The following is a 22,869-nucleotide window of genomic DNA, read 5'->3' as shown; positions in this document are numbered from 1 at the left end:
CAGTATGCCCACACATACCTAGTCCCCAGCAGCCACAGATATTGGGCAGTCAGAGGGTGGTGGCACTGAACAGGAGATTGTAGGGAGTATGGCATCTGTGACTGTAGACACTAACCATAGCTAGAGAACTGGTGAGATCCCACCCAGGCAGAGTGACAGGGGTGCTCAAAGGATGACTGCTGCCCATCCAGCACCTGTCAGAGATGTCACCGAATGTGTCACCTGATGCAGGTATATGTCCATCATGGAGGCACAGGTGCATTGTGACCAGTACACCAGACGGATGCTCAGGGTCATAGATGACACACTGACTGGCATACATGACAACCTCCATGGCATTTGTGATGCCTTACATCATTTAGCTGATATAGTGGCTAGATGGTGGGGTGAGACATTGTCAGTCCATAACCATGCAATGTCTTCTGCTTGAACATGTGGTGGGAGTAGGATGTTGGACACCTGGACATAGGTCAGCAGCATCAGTTAATAGCCCACGTGGCCATGCACAGTCACACTCCTGTAGTAGCAGTACCACCAGCCCTACCAATGGGAGGGTGCTGTCCACACCACAACATGGCAGGCCAAGGGCACATAGTCCTGGGTGGTCCCATGAGAGACACAGAGCCGGCAGGTACAGGTCACCATCAGGAAGTAGTACTGCATCTGGCCTTGTGCATGGTGTTGCCAGTGCCACACCTGGCAGAACCAGTTCCCATATTCATGGCTAGAGATGGTGAAATGTACATTCTGCCATGTGTGGTCCATGGCTGTCCAACATACCCTCATGTAAGGTTAGCACATGGCTTGACTGTGTGCATGCACACACTCACATATGACTGTCACATGCAGGTCACTAACAGACTCACTCAGCTCATCTCCATGACCCCGCAGACCAGCACCCATCCAGACATTCATACAAGATGTCAACTGTATGGCATAGCCTAGGCCTTTGCCAACCCCACACCTCACCCTGTGCATGTGATGATACCTGTGCCACATTCCTGTTATCCATACCATCAATGCAGGGACATGCTAATATGTGTCTGATGCACAGGGTGAATATAGTACAGGTAATGGCATTGTGTAGTGTAGTAGTGTTATGGCCTATAAGGTGCTGTCTGTTGGCAATTGTCATGTGTACACATCAAAGTGTATGCATCTTTGTCTCAAGATGCTTTATTGCTGTTAGTACTGCTGGTTGACTGTTGTCTCACAGACTTTAGTCTGTTTCCATTCCAGATGTCAGTGTGTATAACTCCTGGTGGACTGGGGCCATTACGGTAGCTGAGGATGGCAGAGTGGCAACACAGAGACCTTTTCATCAGCAAGGTATGGCTGTATGTGCCCATGTTTACATAGGTGTGTATGTGTGGAACAGTGTGTGATGGATAATGGGGGCAGACAGCATACCTTGCATGCATAACCCTTGACACAGCATGCTACTCTTGCTATGTGTCACCTGGGAGTTCCGTTAGATAACAGGTTCATAGGTACAAAGGAGGTTGCTACAGTACTGGCCCTGGGTCTCTTACAAGCCAATCCAGTACTCTATCCCCAACAGACTCATCTATCAACATCTGTTGGCCCTGCCATTGCTTGACACACTTTGGACCCCCAGGGCAGATGTTTTTTTTTTTTGACATCCACTCAACCTTGATGCAGTTGATGAGGGTCTGCATGGTATCCTGGTTGATAATTTTGGGGAGTGCATTCCTGACACAGGGCCGCCTCTGGGAGACAAACTTGTCTCTCTAGCTGTTTTTTTTTTTTGCTGTGTCATATGTGATTATGTGATTGAAGCCTGTCATGCCGGTACTGTGCACAGAGTTATACTGACAAATATGGGGTTGCTGTTGAAGGGTTGAGAACAACATTGCCATCTAGGCATGCCACACCTCACCTGTGGACAATCTGTCCAATAACAACTGGGGCAGTACTGATTCGAGGCTGTCTGCATGGCACAGGTGTTGAAAGCCACAGATGGATTACCTTTGTGGGTGTTAACATAGCATTTCCATCTGATGCAGCTGTCTGCACAGGTACATACCAGATCAGCCATGCTGCTAATGTATTGTTGTACTGACTGAGGACTATACAGAGTTAATGTCCTCCTTTTGTCTTGGTGCAGTCTCTTTATGTATGTGGTGAACCATGGGCAAGCCTTTTCTGACCACTGCCACTACTCATGGGTGAATGCAATAGTGTTATCAACCCGAGTAGTCATGTGTGTCAATGCAGTTTGTGCATGTATGGGGTTGTCGTTGATGTGGTAAATAGAGAGTCCATGTCCTTTCCATATGGTACAATGACACTGTTTTCTATATTTAGATGGGGGCCAGGACCTATCCACCATTCCATACCCGATGTATGACCCCATTGCAGTGTCTTAACATTGGTTTGTGGGTTAGTGACAGATGGCACACTACTCATAGTTGCCCCAGCTTTAGGCGGTACCTACATATGTGGGAAGTGGCAGTTTGCATTTGCGCCTTCATACAGGTGGTCACTGTGGGTGGAAGCTCCTCACAGGGTGTACACACGTCTGCATATTGCACATACATAAGCAACACAGGGTAGGGTTCCCACCTTATCAAATGTGGAATGTGGGGCATATCTTGTAGTATTGTGACACTTGGCAGGACATAATATTACCTACAGCAAGTGCACTAGACAAGAGTTCCCTTTGTTTGCCAATATGACTACTTTTTCGTGTCACATCACCATAGGCTATGCTAGTTCTCATACCAGTAAGGTGCTTCTGATTTGAAGTAACTCTTTATGCAGGTAGTAGACAACCTTAGAAGGTGTTTGTTGTCCTACACTCTTGGGACCTCTGTATTGTTTGTGTTGTCACAGGTCACACCTGGCTAAACATGGACTGCAACTTGCAGGGAGGGACAGGTGCTGGTCACAACCCCCACTTCTACAGATGTCTTCAGAATGCCCTGATGTTTGCCACATATTTTTGTGCTGTTTGGCATAACATTGTGGTTTTCTGGCAAAGTTGTGTGAATTTATTAAAGACTGATATTACAAAATACTGACAGATATTTGCCTGTCAGACTTCATATCCTTCAGAAAATGCATACAAATGCACATCCTGTTATGCTATCTCATGTGTATGTTTGTCAGAGCAATATTTAAAGATTGACCCTAATATGTGGGCTTTGTCCCACTTTTCTGCATGGCTTTCTGCAGATGTCTTTCTGTAAGGGGTCAAGAGGTATGTTTGTGGCCATTACACAGGCACACTGCTGCAAGCGGATATACATGTGTAGACACTCACCCACTCATGAACCACCCTTGTTGATAGTAGATCCCCTACCTGGCTAGTTATACATAAGATAGTGGAATATACATAGCGCATGAACCACAGAGGTTATACAGTTTTGCAGTGTCTGCCACTACTATTCTGGAGTTAACAGGGTGGCACAGGCACACAAAGTGGTATGGGCAGGCAAGACAGCCATGCTGCTACAGAGGATATGCACACAAACACACACACACACACACACACACACACACACACACACACACACACACACACACACACACACACACACACACACACACACACACAGAGTCACCACTATTGAGATTGCAACCCCTACCTATCTAGTTGTATGTAGTATAGTGCTATGTCCTTAATACATATGCAATGGAGCTGATATGCCTGGGGCATACCTCTCAACATGTTAGAACAATACATGTGGACAAAGCCTTCAGTAATGGGGTGATACAGGCCCAAAAATTGGGACAGGTTTTACACATTGCTCTTACAAACATAGATAACTGATAGAGGGACCAGTTTTGTATTATCATTACTTTTGTGAAGGGTATGAAGTCTGACAGTCAGATGTCTGTCACTATTGTCTTACTTCAGCTGTTAATGCTTTGCAAATGATTGGCCAGGAAACCATACTTTTATGACACACAGACAAAATATATGAGGCATTCATGTGGACATTCTGCAAAACTGTATACATTTAAGAGGTATGGCCTGCAAAGTGTGAAACAGTGCATCTAAGGATGATGACATCAACAGGGCCTGTCAGTTAATGCAATGGGGTAGTCATCAGGGTAGAACAGGCCTCAAAATGACATAACCAACCCACACGTGATATGCTTCACTTAAACCCACACACAGTTGGCAGTCTTAAGATTTGAAGCCCTACCTGTCAAGTTTATTATACTAGAGTGCTACATAGTTATCATATGTGCCGCAGAGCTTATACACCTGCAAAGTGTCCAATGCTGTATCTAAGGTGGATAACATCAGCAGGCCCTATAACATAGGGCATTGGGTGGTTTACAGAGTGGAACAGGCCTCAAAATGGTTTAACCTGCAAACACACACAGTTGGTAGTGTTGAGACTAGAACCCCTACCTATCTAGTTGTATGTGCTATAATGCTACACATTTCTTGCATGCACCACAGAGCTTATACAGCTGAGGTGTGTCCAATGGTGCTTCTAAGGTAAATAACATCAGCAGGCCTTGTAAAGTAGGGCAATAGGGGTTTACCAGGTGGAACAGGCCTCAAAATGATTTACCCTACAAACACACACACACACACACACACACACACACACACACACACACACACACACACACACACACACACACACACACTTGCCAGTACTGAGATTGGAACTCCTACCTCTCTAGTTGCATGTACTAGGGCTATGCATTTATCGCATGCACCACGGAGCTTATATGGCTGAAGCATGTCCAACATTGCTTCTAAGGTGAATGACATGTACAGTCCTGGTACAGTAGTGCAATGGTGGGTTAACAGGGTGGAACATGCCTTAAAATGTAGTGTCATTGCACACACATAGGCAGCAAATACAGACAGACACAAGGAGATAACCATAAACACACACACACACACACACACACACACACACACACACACACACACACACACACACACACACACACACACACACACACACACACACACACACACACACACACACACACACACACACACACACACACTGACTTGCCATAACTGTCTACACTATAGTGCTATGTGCTTATCACATGTGCCATGAGGCTTATTTATGTGAAGAGTGTCTGACACTACTGTTGGGGTGGATGACATCAGTAGCTGCTGACAGGTAGGCCACTGTTGTGGATGACAGTAGTATCAGGACCATAAAATGGGTGACTGTTACACAGATATAGGCCCATTGGGTGTGTGTATTCTGCTGTAAATGTAATAGATACAGAAATACACACACACACACACACACACACACACACACACACACACACACACACACACACACACAAGGCAGGTAATGAGAGATTACAACCTCTACCTCACTACTATTACACAATGGAGCTCACCTTCGTACTTGCATGTGCCACTGCTTACAATTGGTGTGCAAATGGCTTCAGCAGTACATATGCCTGTATGCCTTTCAGGGTGTCTCTATCTCTCTATCCCTCTCTCTCCCTCTCTCTCTGTCTTTTTCTGTCTCTGTCTCTCTCTCCCCTGTGTCTGCCTGTCTATATTTGGTATATTTGTATGTATATCACAATCATCAGATGCAAATATATCTTATATGTGCCACATACAGATAGATGAGGGTAATCCTGTCTGATGGGGGTGGTGAGAGATAGCTAAGGTGTACATAGCTGTGTGTATGCAAAGGTATATATGAACTACACAGTTCTACAGTCAGATGTGGGTTTAGACATGGGCTATCATTCTGTAAGTGTAGGAGCATGCCCAGTATGACCTTCAATAGTAACGGTGGGACTCCAGTTCAGAGCTACATGTACTCCGGTCCAGGATTTAGTGTGCTACAGCAAATTCGCTGATGACCTGTGTAAACAGTCCAACACCTCAGTGCTATACTGGCTGAGGGATTTCCTGCCTGTGTGCTATCCTTATTAACTGAGTCATTTCCTGGGGTGGCTACAGAGTGCATTGGGCAGAGCAGAGTGTTTCATAATACATGTGGTATATTCTACATAGCACTGTGATTTCCTGGTATGTCAGTAGCAGATCAGTATAGCGTAATGTGAGGAACCATAGACAGACATTTGTTTACTGACACCATACACTCCAGGGAACTATGTTACAGCACAAATTGTTCTAGTGTGCACATTTTAAGTTTGTCTGGCCAGTGGTTCCCCTTCCCCATATATGAGTCTCTTTGTCCTTCTGTAGTCCAGTCACAGCCTTTGTCCACAGTTACTACTGTTATGTATTTGTAGTTATGGTGTCAGTGGGGTATAATTCGTAACATCACACACAGAGTTACAGACTTCACACCTCTGACTGCACATGTTTAGCAGGTTGTCCATCATTGTGTCCCATGCAGCTGCTGTGGTCGTCAAACTCCTATAGACAGACATCTGGACAGACCCATATATAACAGTCAGACACAGGCCCAGACATGTGGACAGGGTGTTAATATTGCTCTTCCAAACATAGAGAGTTAGTAGAACAGTTTTGTATTAGCTTGCATTTTCTTATGGGTATGACATCTGCATCTCGACTGTCTGCCATTGATGTTTTCATATCAACCTTTATTGGTTTGCAAATAGTTTGCCAGGCAAATGCAATGTTATGACAAGCAGAACAGATATATGAGGCATACATGTGGACATTGTGTGAAACCCTGTCATTCCAGGGGTATGGATGGTGCCCACTGACTTGTTGTCAGTACTGACATAGTAATGTGGCAGCCTTTATATCCTGGCACTAGATTGACTTGTCACAACCTACTGTTCTACTAGGCACCATGTAGGTTACTCTGAGCTGTGTACTGTCCCTCCATTGTCCAGCTTTCCTACAGTAACAAATATTGACTTCTGGACAGTGTGTACAACTCCTACCATACGTGTAGCTGACATGCAAAAGAATCAGCACAACCCATCTCGAAACATGGATCCTATCATCCACAGTACTGTACTTAGACCACTAAGCCACAACAGCCACTAGTAAGGGCTGTTGACGTCCTGACACTATTAGCCACAAACATAGCACATCAACCCCTGCATATTGTAGAAATGGAGCAAGTTATCAAGTTGATTGTGACAGCCTTGGGAATGTGTGGTCTGCTGCTGTTACTTTACAAACATAAATGTTACTGCAGTTCTATGTTAAATTAGGTGTGTTGGAGGAGGGGGCATACCTCTCACCTGTGCACATTTTCAGACTGTGTAGATGTCTGCCTCATATTTTGGGTCCATTTTTCATAAAATCATGGTTGTGTGGAAAATTAATGTCAACTCATTAAAGATTGAAGTTAGAAAGTAATGACAGACATTTTAGTTTCATACTTCTTGGCCTTCAGAGAATGCATGCTGCTGCAACACCTGTTATTCTATCAACTTTCTATGTTTGCAAGATTATATCTATGACTTGTCCCTGTTTTTGGGCCTTTTCCCCACATTTCTTTATGGCATTGTACAGATTTCTTGCTGTAAGAAGTTTAGAGCTATGTATGGGACTCCAACATTGACATCCATGCATTTGTCCTATGACTCCACTGTTTGTAAGTCCCTCACATAGTACAGGGGATTTTCCTTACTTAAGGCCTACTACATATTGTGGGGCAGCCAGTATTTGGGAGAGAGTTCCTGTTGTCTCACATAGCTGTCCATTGTCTGCTACTATCCTGGTAACCCACTCCATTTCCATGCATACATGCAGCAATACCATACATATGCTACCACAGTCTACTACCCCATTTATTTATTGTTAAGAAGAGTGATTTACCTTGTGCCAGAAGCAGTTGAGAGGACAGTGCTTCAGGGCTGACTCTGTTGAATGCATGTAGTACACAGCCTATACATGGTTAGGTATAGGTAGTGTAATGTGGCTGGCATCCATTTTACTTTGTGTATGTGAGTTGGAGTGAGGTGCCAGTCAGTGGGTCCCTAGGGTGTCAGTGTATGTGCTATGCATTGCCTCTTTGCCAAGGTCAGGGTGTACTGGGCATGCTTACGTCTGCCTGCAGGGAAAGACTGAGGGGGTTCCTCCTCTGAGTCCCCTTCTGCCTGTGGGGACCTTGGCAATGGGGGGGCTGTGTGTCCCTTCCCTGCGATGTTCCTGCTAGAGCTGTTTCCACAGGATCATGTTGTGTAGCATGGCAGATACTATGAACATGTATGCACATGTGGTTGGTGAATACTGCAGGGTTCCACCAGACATGTCAAAGCAGTGGAACCATGACTTGAGCAGTCCAAACCAATGCTCTATGATGTTCCTAGTTTGTGCATGTACCTCATTATGGCGTTCATCAGATGGTGTGTGTGCATTTCTGATGAGTGTCATCATCCATGGTTCCAGTGTGTAACCAGCATCCCCCACTATATGGCCATATGGGACATCCCCCCTGGCAAATGCCTGGTACAGCTGTGATGCATGCCAGATGTGGGAATCATGATAACTGCCAGGGCTGCCAGCACACACACTGTTGATGATGCCCTGGGCATTGCACATGACCTGGCAATTGATGGAGTGATACCCCTTGCGGTTGACATAGACACTACCCTCCTCACCGGGTAGTGTTTTGATGTGCACATGAGTGCAGTCCATTGCATCCTGTACCTCTTGGTAGTGTGCTACATGGTGGAAGAGATGCATATTGCTGGTCCTAAATGTGCTCACTGGCATGTGTTAGCATGACATCTGGGAACTGGTGGAGTACCCTGGATGTGGATGTCTGTGAGATCCCCATGATGTCCCCAGTAGGTCTTTGAAAAGTACCTGTAGCTAGTATTCTTAAGGCCACACTTACCTTTGTTTCCATTGGGATGGGTTCCCCTCTGTTGGCTCTGGGTCTGAGGTGAGGCCGGAATAGCTTGGTGAGTTGCTGTAGTATGTCCCTGTCCACCTTGTAGTGCTCTACTATCTCCAGCTCATGTAGCCCTTGAAAGATTACCCTGGGCCTGAACACGCTTCTCCTCCTCAGTCTGGGCCTATTGTCAGCATCATCACTGACCTCAGCCTGTAGTGCAGAGCAGCAGCAGACCCTATCATTTTGTCTGTTAAAATTCTGAAGTGTGTACTCCAATGGTGCAGACTATGTGGGAAAAATCAGATTGAAAGGTGTAAGCATACTTTATACTGGTGTGCTGCAGATGAAGCCTGTGTGATTGGATGATTATGACAAATTCCACCTGCTAGGTATATTATTGAGGGGTTTGAATGGGTCAGTGTGAGTGGAACAGGGCTTATCTATCATTTATGCTTGATTGGCTTTACCAGACTATTCCCACCATTTTTTTTAATTTCTTCCACTGCTAAGTCCCGTTCTGCTCTGCACAAACCCGCTGAGCTAGTGTAAACATTGCTGAGCAGAAAGAGTCCTCACCTGTACACTGTCATGTTTAGCTTTTCTTTAACCAGCTAAGCAAAGCATAGCAGCTGCAGACATACACCCCTGCTTAGCTGTGCTGAGCTAAGAACAAACAGGCACAGCTAAGCTTCAATCTGCTTACACATACCATGATGCACTCCCTTTTCATGTCAGCTGTCTCTTTTGCCTACACTACCACAGTTTTTGCCCTTATACAGTTAGTACCTCTGGACATGGTGCCCCATTTTGATATTTAATAAACTTGGCTCATTTACATACAACTAATTGCATATACCCTGGATACTGTACTATACCAGAGCCTATGTCCTTTGCAACCACTAAAACCAACAACAGCCCCTAAGGCAAGACAATGTACCCAACACTTTAGTCATAGGTGACTCTATAGTCAGGCACATGGATGTCCCACTCACCAGGCTGAACAAGGAGAAAATTACAGTCAGCTGCCTGTCGGGTGCCAGGATCCGCCACATAATGCATGCACTCAAGTCACTACACAACAAGTACAAATACGACTCTGTCATTGTCCATGCTGGAGTAAATGACTTGAGATGTACCTCCCTGGACTACATGAAAAGAGACATGGAAGAGCTCTTGGATCATGTGTCCCAGGCAGGTATGACCCTAGCCCTGAGTAGCATCCTGCCTTCACCCAGAATTATACCACAGTATAAGGACAAAATGATTGACTTCAACAATTGGCTAAGCTTCTGGTGTCATTCAAAATGGATCCAATATCTGTCTGCCTGGGAAGACATGATTGACAAACCACAATGCTTTGCCAGAGATGGTCTGCACCTGTCACCCCTGGGATTCAGGTTACTGGCTAAAGCTCTTGCCACCCCTATAGTGCCTGTTTTGGGCAAGGTTCAAAAGATAAACCCACCCCCTAACAGATACAAGCATGCAAAATCTGAAGGTAATGTTACTCAATGCTAGAAGTCTAAACCTCAAAATGCACTCTCTCGAGGCACTCCTAAAAATGGAGAACATCGATATCTGTGCAGTGACTGAGACCTGGTTCAAGACTCCAGAGAGCACCCCTGCAATACCAGGCTGCAATAATTACCACACTTTTCGGCCACAAAACCAAGACTGAAACACTAACGGTGGAGGAGCGTCCATATTCACCAAGGATATTCACACCTCCAGGCTAGTTGCCCAACGCAATGCATCTGAAATTCTCCAGGTGCAACTAACATTAGGTAAGACTGCAATCCAAATTGTAGCTTGCTACAGATCCCCCACCATACCTCAAGATTCTCACTACACCTTCCTAAACATACTGGAAAATATTAAGATACAGCCAAACACCCTAATACTAGGTGATTTCAACTACCCTGCCATTAACTGGGAAAACTACTCAGGTAGCAACTCCTTTTCCCAACGGTTCTTGGAATTCATAAATTCCAATACCCTGGATCAACTAATCCATTGTCCCACCAGGGGCTCCAATATCCTAGACCTGGTCATTACCAACATGGGAGATAGATGCTCCACACCAGTGGTCACCCACTCATTGGTTATGTCTGACCATAAGCAAATCACCCTTGACATCCACATCCCACCCCCACCCCCCAGTAAGGAAACCTCCTTAAAAAAACTTCTCCAAAGCCAACTTCATGCTACTGAAGTCAGAAGTGACAAACTTCACAACAACCACGCAGACAGGATCTGGAAGTTCGACTGCAGAATCCTACACTAAGGCACTGTACGAGCACATCCACTTGTGCATGAATCGTGCCATCCCAAATAGAACCAAGATGCTCTTCTCCAAAAAAAGGAAGCCAATCTGGTGGTCCCCTGCTATAAACAAACTATACAACAGAAGGAAGAAACTGTTGCAGAAAAGAGGAAAATCCCAGGATGCAAAAAACTCTCTCACCAACCTCAATAAGAAGCTGAGATCCCTCATAAAATCCTCAAAAGTTAGTTATGAAAATAAAATTTCCAAAGATTCCAAAGAAAACCATAAGGCATTCTATAGTTATGTCAAGAATCTAAATGGCAATGCTCAGATCTGCTCTGAGCTACAACAGAATGGCATTAAATATACTGATCCCAAGGATATTGCCAATATCCTGGCAGTTTGATTTAGTGCCAATGTCACTCCCTTCTCACCCCCTAAAGGGCCCATCTCAATACCAAAAGATTTTCAAATTCCGATAATCATAGCCACACAGGTAGAAACAGCACTCTCCAAAGCTAAGAATACAGCATCCATGGGACCAGATGACATCCCAGGCTGTGTACTACATGAACTACAAAATGAACTGGCACCCCACCTAAGTGTCATGTTTAATCATAGCCTCACCTCAGGCTTCATGCCCACTGAGTGGCGCATAGCTACAGTTATCCCACTCCACAAGGGAGGATCCACCTTGGATCCCGGGAACTACCGTGCCATCAGTCTGACAAGCCTGATCTGCAAGGGCATGGAACGCATTATCATGGAACTTATAAAAAGACATTGGCAACCTCCAGACACTGGACCCCACCCAGTTTGGGTTTGTGAAGGGCCGATCTTGTCTCCTGAATCTGATTGACTTCTTCTAATTGGTCTCCAGAGCTGTGGACGAGGGTAAGGAGGTCCACACAGCCTATCTGGACCTCGCCAAGGCCTTCGACACCATCCCCCACTCTGGAATCATAGATAAACTTACTAAGCTGGACATAAATCCCTACGTCACTCGATGGGTTGCCAACTGGCTTACAGACAGAACCCAGACTGTAAAAGTAGCCGACTCCAAATCCAGCTCCAGACAAGTGACAAGTGGAGTACCTCAGGGTTCAGTCCTGGGACCACTCTTGTTTGGCATCTACATCTCTGAAGTACAGGCCAACACTAAGGGACTTTGGCTAACAAAGTTTGCAGATGGCTGCAAACTGGGAGCCATTATTGAACCCCCAAATGATGTGGATATTCTACAAAAGGGCCTTACAGAAACAGATGCTTGGTGCCAAAGCCATGGGCTCAAGCTTAATGCCAAGAAATGTATAGTCATCCCCTTTGGAAAAAAACATGTACACATGAACTACCACTTAGGTGGCAGGACACTAAATATTGAAAGCGTGATGAGAGACTTAGGGACACAAGTGGACAGTGGTCTCACTTTTGATAACCACATCACCGCAACAGTCAGGAAATCCTTCTACGTGGCACACCTCATCACTAAGGGCTTTTCATTGAGAAAAAAGGAGGTCATTGTCCCACTGTACTCATCCCGAATTAGACCCATTATAGAGTATAATGCCCCATTTGGTATGTACCTCATAAGACATCTGCAACAGCTGGAAAGGCCACAGAAATACCTCACTAAAAGAATCACAGGCCTAAAGCAGATGCCATATGCTGACCATCTGAAAAAACACCAGCTATACTCTGTGGCATATCGTCTACTCAGAGGCGATCTCTGCTTAACATACAAGGCCATGTCAAACCCTGAGCTGTTGGACATGCTCCACTTAAAGAAATCCCAATCCCTCAGAGTCACACGCTCCAGGGATCTAAACCTTATCATCACAATGAACAAAACATGCTGGAGGGATAGGTTCCTAATGCAGAGACTTCCCATACTCTGGAATAGACTGCCATACATGTCAAGCAGAGCACCTCATTGGCCCTCTTCAAAAGGAACCTTGATGATTGGATGGGAGATAGGAAATTCACCCCGGGGATCATGTCAGTCACCCTGCTAGACAGGGGCTCAGAGAAGTAAATATTGTGGGAAAAAATTTCCAGGGAATTGTTATGGCTAGGCTTGCATAGGCCTTAGGGCCAATAGCCTAGTACCAACCTATGAACCTATGAACCTGCCATTGTATGACTCTGCATGCTGACCAGTATAATGCAATAACTTTGCATAGATGTAAATGTCATATTTTCCACTTTTTTTTGTAAAATAGCATGCTTGCACATTGCTGTGTGCCACTTAAACATGGCATATGTATTAAAAAAAGTTTAATTTTTAATATATTGCATTACTTTTTTAATTCACTGGCCATGTTTTTGGCCATTTCTATGCCTACTGGACATTATACCACATTTTATTTGGGCTGTTACAGCCCCATGTTTAATTTTTATCCTCCAGTACACAGTTTATAACCATGTACATTTTGGAGGCTTACATGGCACCTACATGGGTGCCTTTATGCTTGCGGAATCACAAAAATCCCCTAATTTCCATGGTTTTTACCAGTAGATGAGGTGATTTGCATTCTGCAGACACCTCTGTGTCTGCACGGTGTAGGGAAGTTCGTGCACACCCTGTGCCTTTTTTCCTGGATCACTTGGTGGCCATGTTCCATGTTAGAGCCTTACCACTATTCCTACATGGAGAATTGCTCCATGTAGGGTTTATTAAATTACTCCCTTAGTCTTAATTTAGTCTTGTCCCCCATATAAAAAATAAAAAAATGTTTCTAATGACAGTTTTTTATATCCTATAGGAATCATGATGACATTACACAAATATGCTATCTTTCCCAATAACAATGAATTAATAAGGCACACCTTTTTGTTATACATTAGTCTATACATTTTCCATAATATACAAATATCCTTTATTTCCTTTATTAGATCCCATATTTTCTTATGATCTTCTTTGTCAAAATTTATCCCTAAAACAAATATTTCCTTCATAGAAAATTGAACACCTGCTATCTTAACTGTGTCACCCAATCATTTACTTTTTTCTTTATTGAGCATTGTACCTCTTTCTCTTAAACTTTCGGCTAAATAAATAATGACTTCTCTCATCAATTCTTTATTTTTAGCTGTTATAATAATATCATCTGCATAAGACATCATAGCTGGAAATTTAGTTTCCATTTGAATTTTATAACTTACATTCTTCATTTTCTGATTTACTTCTCCAACTACTGTAGTTATAACCAAAGCAAATAAAATACTGCTCAACCTTGCCTTATACTATTATTCATATCTATTTATCCATCCATTAATTAAAACTCTTATTTTATTATTCTCATAAGCCGTTATATACAATTACTTAATCTTATCACTAATATTGTCCATTATGTTCCACAAAATCATGCTGTATAGAATCAAATGCTTTATTAATATCACCTACAATAAGTTTAATATCTTCCTTTTTTCTGTTTATATCATCTATAATTTCTCTCTCTTAATTTATAATTCATGAAGTCCCTTTCCTCTTATACCATATACACTTATTTTCACAATATATTGCCTCTTACTTTTGAAAATGTTTTGCATTATTTTTCATAAATATTGTATAATCTGTATCATTTAAAGCTATTGGTTTTACATTTTTATATCTTCTCTTTCTCCATTTTTCCATATAAATTGTAATAGTCCACTAGATAATTCCTTATATTTCATTCCATCATTCAACCATTCATTAAATACATATATTAAACAATTGTTCTGCTGTTCTTCTAAATTTTTATACATTTCAAACCTGATACCAACTGGACTTGATACTGATTCTACATTTAATTGTTTCAATATCTTTTCTAATTTGTATAAGGTAATTTCTTTACCAAGTTCTCTGTTATTTTGCTCAAAATGTTTTTTTTTTACTTCCCTTTCCTTTCTATCATACCTCGTTCTTTTACTAAACATTTCTTTTACATAATTTACAACAGTTTCCATAATGTGTTGCTGACTTTTCTTTTATTACCCTCTTTGTCTTTCATTACTGTCATTATACTACTATCCTCCTTTACTATTTTACTTAAATAACAGAAACCTCTTTTTTCTTTTCTTCTTTGTAGAAAATATTTTTGTTAATACAACAGTTCTCTAATTCTCTCATAATTTTTCATATACATCTCTTTTTCATTCTCATGATAATTTCTATTATTGTTTTCCAAATTATTTATCAGTTCTGTATGCATTTTAGCATATTCCTGTTTTTTATTTTTTTTGTTCTGTATTTTCCACAGTTAATAACTATTTTTATGTTTTCCTCTTGAAAACAATCCACTATTCCACCCAACTGATGTAGAATACTCTCATATTGATATGATCTTTTCATAATTACTTAATCAAATTCTTTCCTTTTAATTTATTCTTTTTTCTTTACCTTTTCCTATCTTTATATACTCTCCATTATAATATATTTCTGCGTATATTGTGAAATAATCTGAAAAAGCTGTGGTAATAGTTTATTGTTCCATTATACATATTACATCTGTACCAAAAAATAGTCTGTTTCAGTTTTTAAAATACCTATCCTATAGGTCCATGTTTTTATTCCTTATAACTTATTTTCCACATTTTATTATTTCTAACATATTTTTTACATCTTTACTTCTTTTCTTTTTATTAACCCTTAAGCCACAATTAAAATCTTCTGTAATTATGATACCATGTCAACAAAAATATAATCCAATATTTTCTGAAATAAATTTTCCCTCTCTTTACTAGTTACATATGCATATATAGCCATTATCCTATACATTTTTCCTTGCCACCTTAAATCTATAATAGTTGTTCTTTCCATTTTACTAATATAATATTCACAAATGTAATTGCCCTTCTACATAAAATTGCTACCCTTGAACATGGTTCATTACTTATATTCAACATTATTTCCCCATTACATAATGTTTGTGTCTGTAGTCTTTCTTTCTGTGTCAAAATCCTTATGTCTTCTAAAATAATTATATCCATGTCACATTTATTATACCATTGTAAAATTGCTATTCTTCTAATATTATTTTTCATAATATTAATAGTCACAGAAAGAATGAGTAAGTTATTGCTTTCTGTACTTATTAGTTTAGGAGATATCATACTATACTACCCTCTTATAAGAAGGCTTCATCCATTACCTTTCTTTTTTTTTTTGCTTTTATATTAATAGTTTTAACATTTCTTTTACTATCTTTAACACTTCTACAAAGGGAAGCCTTTCTCAATTTTTCCATTTTCCAGCTTATTTCATCTTTATCACTAACTTCTGATTCTGCCATGAATTACTCTCCTTTATTATTATTATCAGAATCTCCCTATTTTACAGTTTCAACAATTTCTAGCTTATCTACAAACTATTTCTAGCTTATCTACAATCTACAATCCTTTCTTTCTCTTTCTCTTTACCTAGATTTGTAGCACTTAGCTCATCCTCTTCATCTTGCCAGTCCATCCATAAATAACCCTCCCCGGGATTCACAAATGGCTTGTTTCAATGCAGAAACAGTGTAGGAGCTTCTGAATGGAAAATGGCCATCAAGCAATCCAGGAAAATGTTGTTTTTACATGCATGAGCGGCCCTACACTGTTCCTGCACGGAAAGCTGTGCAGGATGCAACTCACCTGATTTACTGGTAAAAAACATGGAAATGAGGTGATTTTTGTGATCCACAAAACTCCATGCAGGAACAGTGTCAGAGCAGAAATATCTTCAGTTGGTGTGTGTGTGTGTGTGTCTTTTTTTTTTTTTAGGTTAGGGGGCCGCCCACAGACTCACTCCGATGATTGATTGCAGAGTTTTAGAGTTTTACATGCTGGCTTGGCAACTAAACCACAACCTTCAAAGGAGGGCCATTCGACATGCATGTACACAGTAGGCATGAGAATTAACTGAGAATCGAAGCGAACGTCTGGCACGGCGACAAGGCTACGCAGCACCCACCGTTCAGTTGGTAACTGAATAAATTTCTGCATCTGAGTAAACGGAGGCAGGACAGCTCGTGGAAAGCATGTATTACAGTCAAACACACATGCTAATGGCCAAATATAAGGCCATTGGCATTAATAATAGTTTATTTATTTATAAAATTGAACTTTTTTTTTGGCTGATCATGGCCGTTTAAGCTTAGGGCAGTGGTATGCAAATGGGATCATGCTGAAAATAAAAAAAAAACGAAAAATGAAAAGTCCATTTTAAGATAATTCTGAATTTTTCCATTATAGTCAATGTCATGCAGAATGTAAACAATACCAGGGAGCATTGGTTGTCAAGGGGAAAGGGTCCGTCTAAGTGCAGTAACTAAGGACTTATGCACTGGGGGTATGCAAATGAGGGGAGTTATACTGAATCACAGATTTCCTCAAAGTGTCAGCTTGTACCTAACCATGTAGGTGCAGCAATACAACAGTGCAAGTATAAGAGCTGAATGGCTTCATAAGGGGATGTGTCATGCTTGCTGTATGCTCATTGGAGCTCTGTGGCCTGTGTTTGCCCTTAGCTAAGCACAGCTAAGGAATGGGGTTTGTCAGATGTGCCTGAGCAGTGTGTACATAGCCTAAACGGGTGTATGCGCTGCACACTGGGTTTTAAACAAAAAAAAAAGACAAAAAAGCACTGTTTACATTTAAGCACTGGAGGGGAATCAAGGAGAATTAGCATAGCTGGCAGGTGGAATGTATCAGAATCATCCAATTACATGTGCAGCAGCCCACCACACTAATATAAACTATTCAAACACCCTACAGACTGTTTTTTCTCACAAATTCTATACCACCAGTGTACACAGATGGGGGCTTTTTAACTGGCAAAACTAACTAAAAATGTTAGAGACTGCTGCTGCTTTACTCCATCAATATGTGCAAAAGACATAGGGTGGCAAGGAAGAGAATGCTGCCAACTGACCCACAGTGAGGAGGAGGAGGAGAGTGCACAGACCCAGGGTAGCCTACCAGGGCCTACATGAGCTGGAGATAGTAGAGCACTATAGGGTGGACAGGGGCATTCTACAGCAAATCGTTGAGCTGTGCCGGCCACACCTTACACCCAGAACTAATAGAGGGGAAACCATCCAGGAGGATACCAAGGTATGTCTTGGCTTAAGAATACTAGCCACAGGTACCTTCCAACTGGGGATCTCATGGGGGTTTCACATGCATCATCATCCTGGGTACTCCACCAGTTCCTGGATGTCATGACACAACATGCCAATGAGCACATATATTTCCCATATATACATATATATAGGATGTCTGCCCCCCTCACAGGTGGCCTGTCTTCTAGGTGCAATACATGAGTACAGATGCTTGGCTTTACAAGTGAACTGCACCTGTTATGTGTCACATTAAAGGCTGGAAAAGGTGTGGACTGTCATATTATGGTCCCAATTAGTATGTAACAGGAACACATTGCATCTTAAGAGGGGTGTGTACACAAGTTATATCCACTGTTATACCAGTAATGTGTCACGCATGACCTTACCTTAGGCTGTTTGTCCAGCACAATTTGCTGGCCTTTGTCCAGACGTCTCAGCACTGACAAGTTGTGAGGTATGCTACAGGAATGTTAAATTCACATCAGACAGGCCCCGGTGGTGACCACTGTGATGCAATACAGTTAACCCCACCACAAGTGAACATGCACAACAAGCATTACAGCTATTACATAAAGCAATGTATAGCTATTACTGATGGTTGTGTGCATGGTAAATTGCATGCGCTTCACATGCCTGAAGTATTGCCAGGTAACAACAGAACAATGTAATACTCACCAGCTGCAGGCTGCTGTCCCATATGCAGACCAGAGGGTCCTAGGTAGTTGTGGGAGGGAGATATTGTCAGCAGATGCACATGCAGCCTTGGTATAGGATGGATGCGGCATGTCTGCACATCTACAGTGCTAACCATAATAATACACAATGTCCTGTCCTCACCATAGATGCGCACCTTTGTGCACTGAAAAACCCCATCCATAACTGCAGTCAGACCTGACACATACATGTATGTCTGATACATCAGTGTACTAATCCCCTCTGGGCCCTTACCTGCACGCTCCTAATCCAGTGTGTGTGTGTGTGTGTGTGCAACCCACCTCCATAATGCTTCCCTCAACATCATGGCTTGTGTGTTTGGCGTGTGGCCCAAGTGTGGTGAAGAGCTCCTCGGTGGGTGTCACTGGGGGCTGGATGACTGGGCCCCCACCTGTGGCTAGCCAGTCCCTCACTACAGCAGCAGCCCATTGATGGACATGGCATTTGAGGTCATTGGGCTAATACTGCACTTGCACATAAGTTCTGCTGTGCAGGCCAGCATCATTTACCCTGTGGACCACACTGTTCCACAGGGCAGTCCTCTCCCACACATCTTCTGCTCTCCGTCCACATGACAGGGCATAATGTCCAATCACATATTGGGTAATGATGTCTGTTTCCCCAACAGAGAATGCTGGTAGGTGAGCAGTCTGCATGTTACCTGGAAGACATAAACAGGAAAAGGTCACAGGACCTCATACAGTTGTCAAAACGCACATCAACAGTGGATATTACTTGCAAATAATCCAGACTACACCAGAACCCACCAAGCTATCATGGCTATAGCAAGTTGCATTACACACCTGTCTCTGAGCTATCCTATTCCCCCCAATATTGGACACTTGATTGCATAATCCTCTATCCTCCATTCATTTCTGTGTAGAGGGTTGGCAGTGGTCATCTTCCATGTAGATGGTGTGTGTATGGTGGCAGGTCTGTGTTTGACTGTGGTGTGTGATGGAGCTCTGAGAACATGCCTGAGTTCATGTAGGAGGCAGACACTGATGTTATTATGCCCCATGGATATATGCTGTTATTGCCATCAGTAGGCAATATGTGCATGCTCACCAGTGCTGAGGGGAGGAGTGTGGTTGATATGCATATCTCCATGTACGACTGTGGTGGACAGGGTGGCGATGTTCCCACCTAACCTGTGTGATGCAGGTTGTCTATATCCATGGCATGTGTGCACGAGGTGTTCTTTATACCCAGTACGGGGTAAATTGTGTTGCTTCATCTGAGACTTACAACATATGTGGAGACACAGTTGCAATTTTCCTTGGTGGTGTGGATATGTCCGATTCATAGTCATAGTCAGCCTTACAGAACATCACCTGTGAACTTACTTGCTTGTTCAGATATAGTTGGACTTGTTTCAAAGTTGTTGCCTCTCCTATGTGTCCCTGTACAGCCAATGCAGCAACCTATTATGTGGTTTGTGTATTGCTGCTGTCCACCAAAGGGGATTACTGTACCTTGGTGGAGGATGGATATGCAGGTCATGTACTGCTGTGCCCATATAGCTACAGTGGATATAAAGAGTGCACAGCCCTGATACACTGCCTGGTATTTGTGCAACTGGAACATGACACCACAATAACTCATTTCATAACAATTCCCACCTGTAGTGTGACTTATAGCCTGTACAATTCAATTGAAAACATAACAATCTGGTCTGTGAAAACATATGGAAATAATACTCAGTACAATAAGCCAGTTGAATGAGTGTGCACACCCTTAAACTTGTGTATGCACCTCTTGAGATGGTTACAGCATTCATCCGTCTTGGTATGGACTCTAACATCATGGCACATCTTCACTTGGCAATAGTTGCTCATCTTCCTAGAAACACCTTTGATTATATTTCTATGGAATTGTACAGGTTAGGGGTCACATGCAGGATGAGAAAAATTATGAAATGCTCTACTGTGGTCTGATTGTCATACAGCACACAAACCTGGCATTCCAACGGGGGGTGTACACTTGTGATATTCACTGTATATAGGTGTTGATATAGCTGGTAATCGTAGGCATGGACAGAGGGTCATAACACAGGTGGACACTTCTCTGATTAATACCCGATAAGCATGCCTACTCTGGTACCCACATCAGTGTCAGGGCAATGCAGCCATGAGTAGCTGTACACATATATGTCTGTTGTATGCACTGACACTGATATTACACACATGTGCAACATGAGCAACCTATTTACCTGACTACTTGAAACACATGTGATTAGTTTTGTGCCTTCCAGCTGAACATATGCATACATACACGTGCTCAGGGGATACCTGGTATACATTTCTGTTGAATGGAAGTATGGCACACTGTATTTACAGTCTTGCTGCTCAATCATAATTCTCAACCTGTTACAGCAGTGAGTCTGGACAATGGCACACATCAATGGGCATCAAAAGGAACATCAGTATAGATTGGGACATCACTATTGATACTATATTAATATAGCTGCAACATACATTAGTACATTGATTGCAGAGTATGGTTTGTCATCACTGTGATAATCTATGCCCAACAGTCATAAGTAGGCTATTATGTTACAATGCCATTGTTCACAGACCTGCCAATGGTTTGGCTGACATAACACAGGTATATGTGTATGTGACTACATATATCAGTCACAAATGTGCTTATTTTCCAGCAGAATACTGTACAGTTGAATGTTATTAATTCAATACATCACATGCAGTTAAACACACGTCTGCAACAGTACTCTGCTATGCACACACCCTCTATAGGTGTTTTAGCTTTACAAGGCAAACATGTGTCATACTCATAATCACAGGTAACATGGATATGGCACAGTCACAACTGTTTGACAGACACCCCTGCGGTTGTCATATATGAGCTGTCCTTTCCCAGGGGAGTCAGGCTCCTGAGCTGTGATCCCACCTCACAACCTTTCAAGAACATCACAGCTGGGGAGTGCCTAAAATGATGGGGGGATAAATAGGGACAGACTTTAAATATACCTGTTACAAGCATAGGACGTTCGTAGAATGATACATTTAGCATTACAGTGAATATTCTTAACGATGTGGAGTCTTAAACTCAAGTGTTTTTCATTGCCTGATGACTTCAATCCTCAGCTATTTGCCAGAAAAGTACAGATCTCAGGAGGAGTGAACAAAAACACATGATGGTAAAATGTGGACATTCTGTGAGGCTCTATACAGTTGAGAGGTATGTCTGTGATATCTCCCACTGTAGAGAGGGCCAGATGCTATGGCCATAGCAGTTGTTTAGCAGAACATTAGTACAGCATGTCTTGTTGGGATATATATTCCTCCAAATCATATTTCCCATTATTACAGACCAAATACTGCATTCAATTACTTGCTTACATGTTCCATTTACCTTTTTTCTTTCTTTCTTCTCTTTTCCACTTTATGTTTTCTAGTTATGAAAATAAAATTGCCAAAGATTCCAAAGACAACCATAAAGCATTCTATAACTATGTCAATCTAAATGGCAATGCTCAGATCTGCTCTTTACCCCCCTCTCACCCCCTATACGACCCATCTCAATACCAGAAGATTGCCAAATTCCAGTAATAATGGCCAACAGGAAAAAACGCACTCACCAAAGCTAAGAATACAGCATCCATGGGACCAGATGACATCCCCGGCTGTGTACTACATGAACTACAAAATGGACTGGCACCTCACCTAAGTGTCATGTTTAATCATAGCCTTACCTCAGGCTTCATGCCCACTGAGTGGTGCACAGCTACAGTTATCCAACTCCACAAGGGGGAATCCACCTTGGATCTCGGGAACTACCAACCCATCAGTCTGATGAGCCTGATCTGCAAGGCCATGGAACGTATTATGGAACTTATAAACAAAGACATTGGCAATCTTCAAACACTGGACCCCACCCAGTTTGGGTTTGTGAAGGGCCGATCTTGTCTCCTGAACCTGATTAACTTCTTTGAATCAGTCTCCAGAGCCATGGACGAGGGTAAGGCGGTCCACACAGCCTATCTGGACCTCACCAAGGCCTTTCACACCATCCC

The sequence above is a fragment of the Protopterus annectens genome, chromosome 14.part0 (genome assembly GCF_019279795.1).
Source record: "Protopterus annectens isolate FY-2018-M chromosome 14.part0, PAN1.0, whole genome shotgun sequence".
In the NCBI taxonomy this organism is placed as follows: Eukaryota; Metazoa; Chordata; order Ceratodontiformes; family Protopteridae; genus Protopterus; species Protopterus annectens.
Note: the sequence above shows the minus strand (reverse complement) of the source record.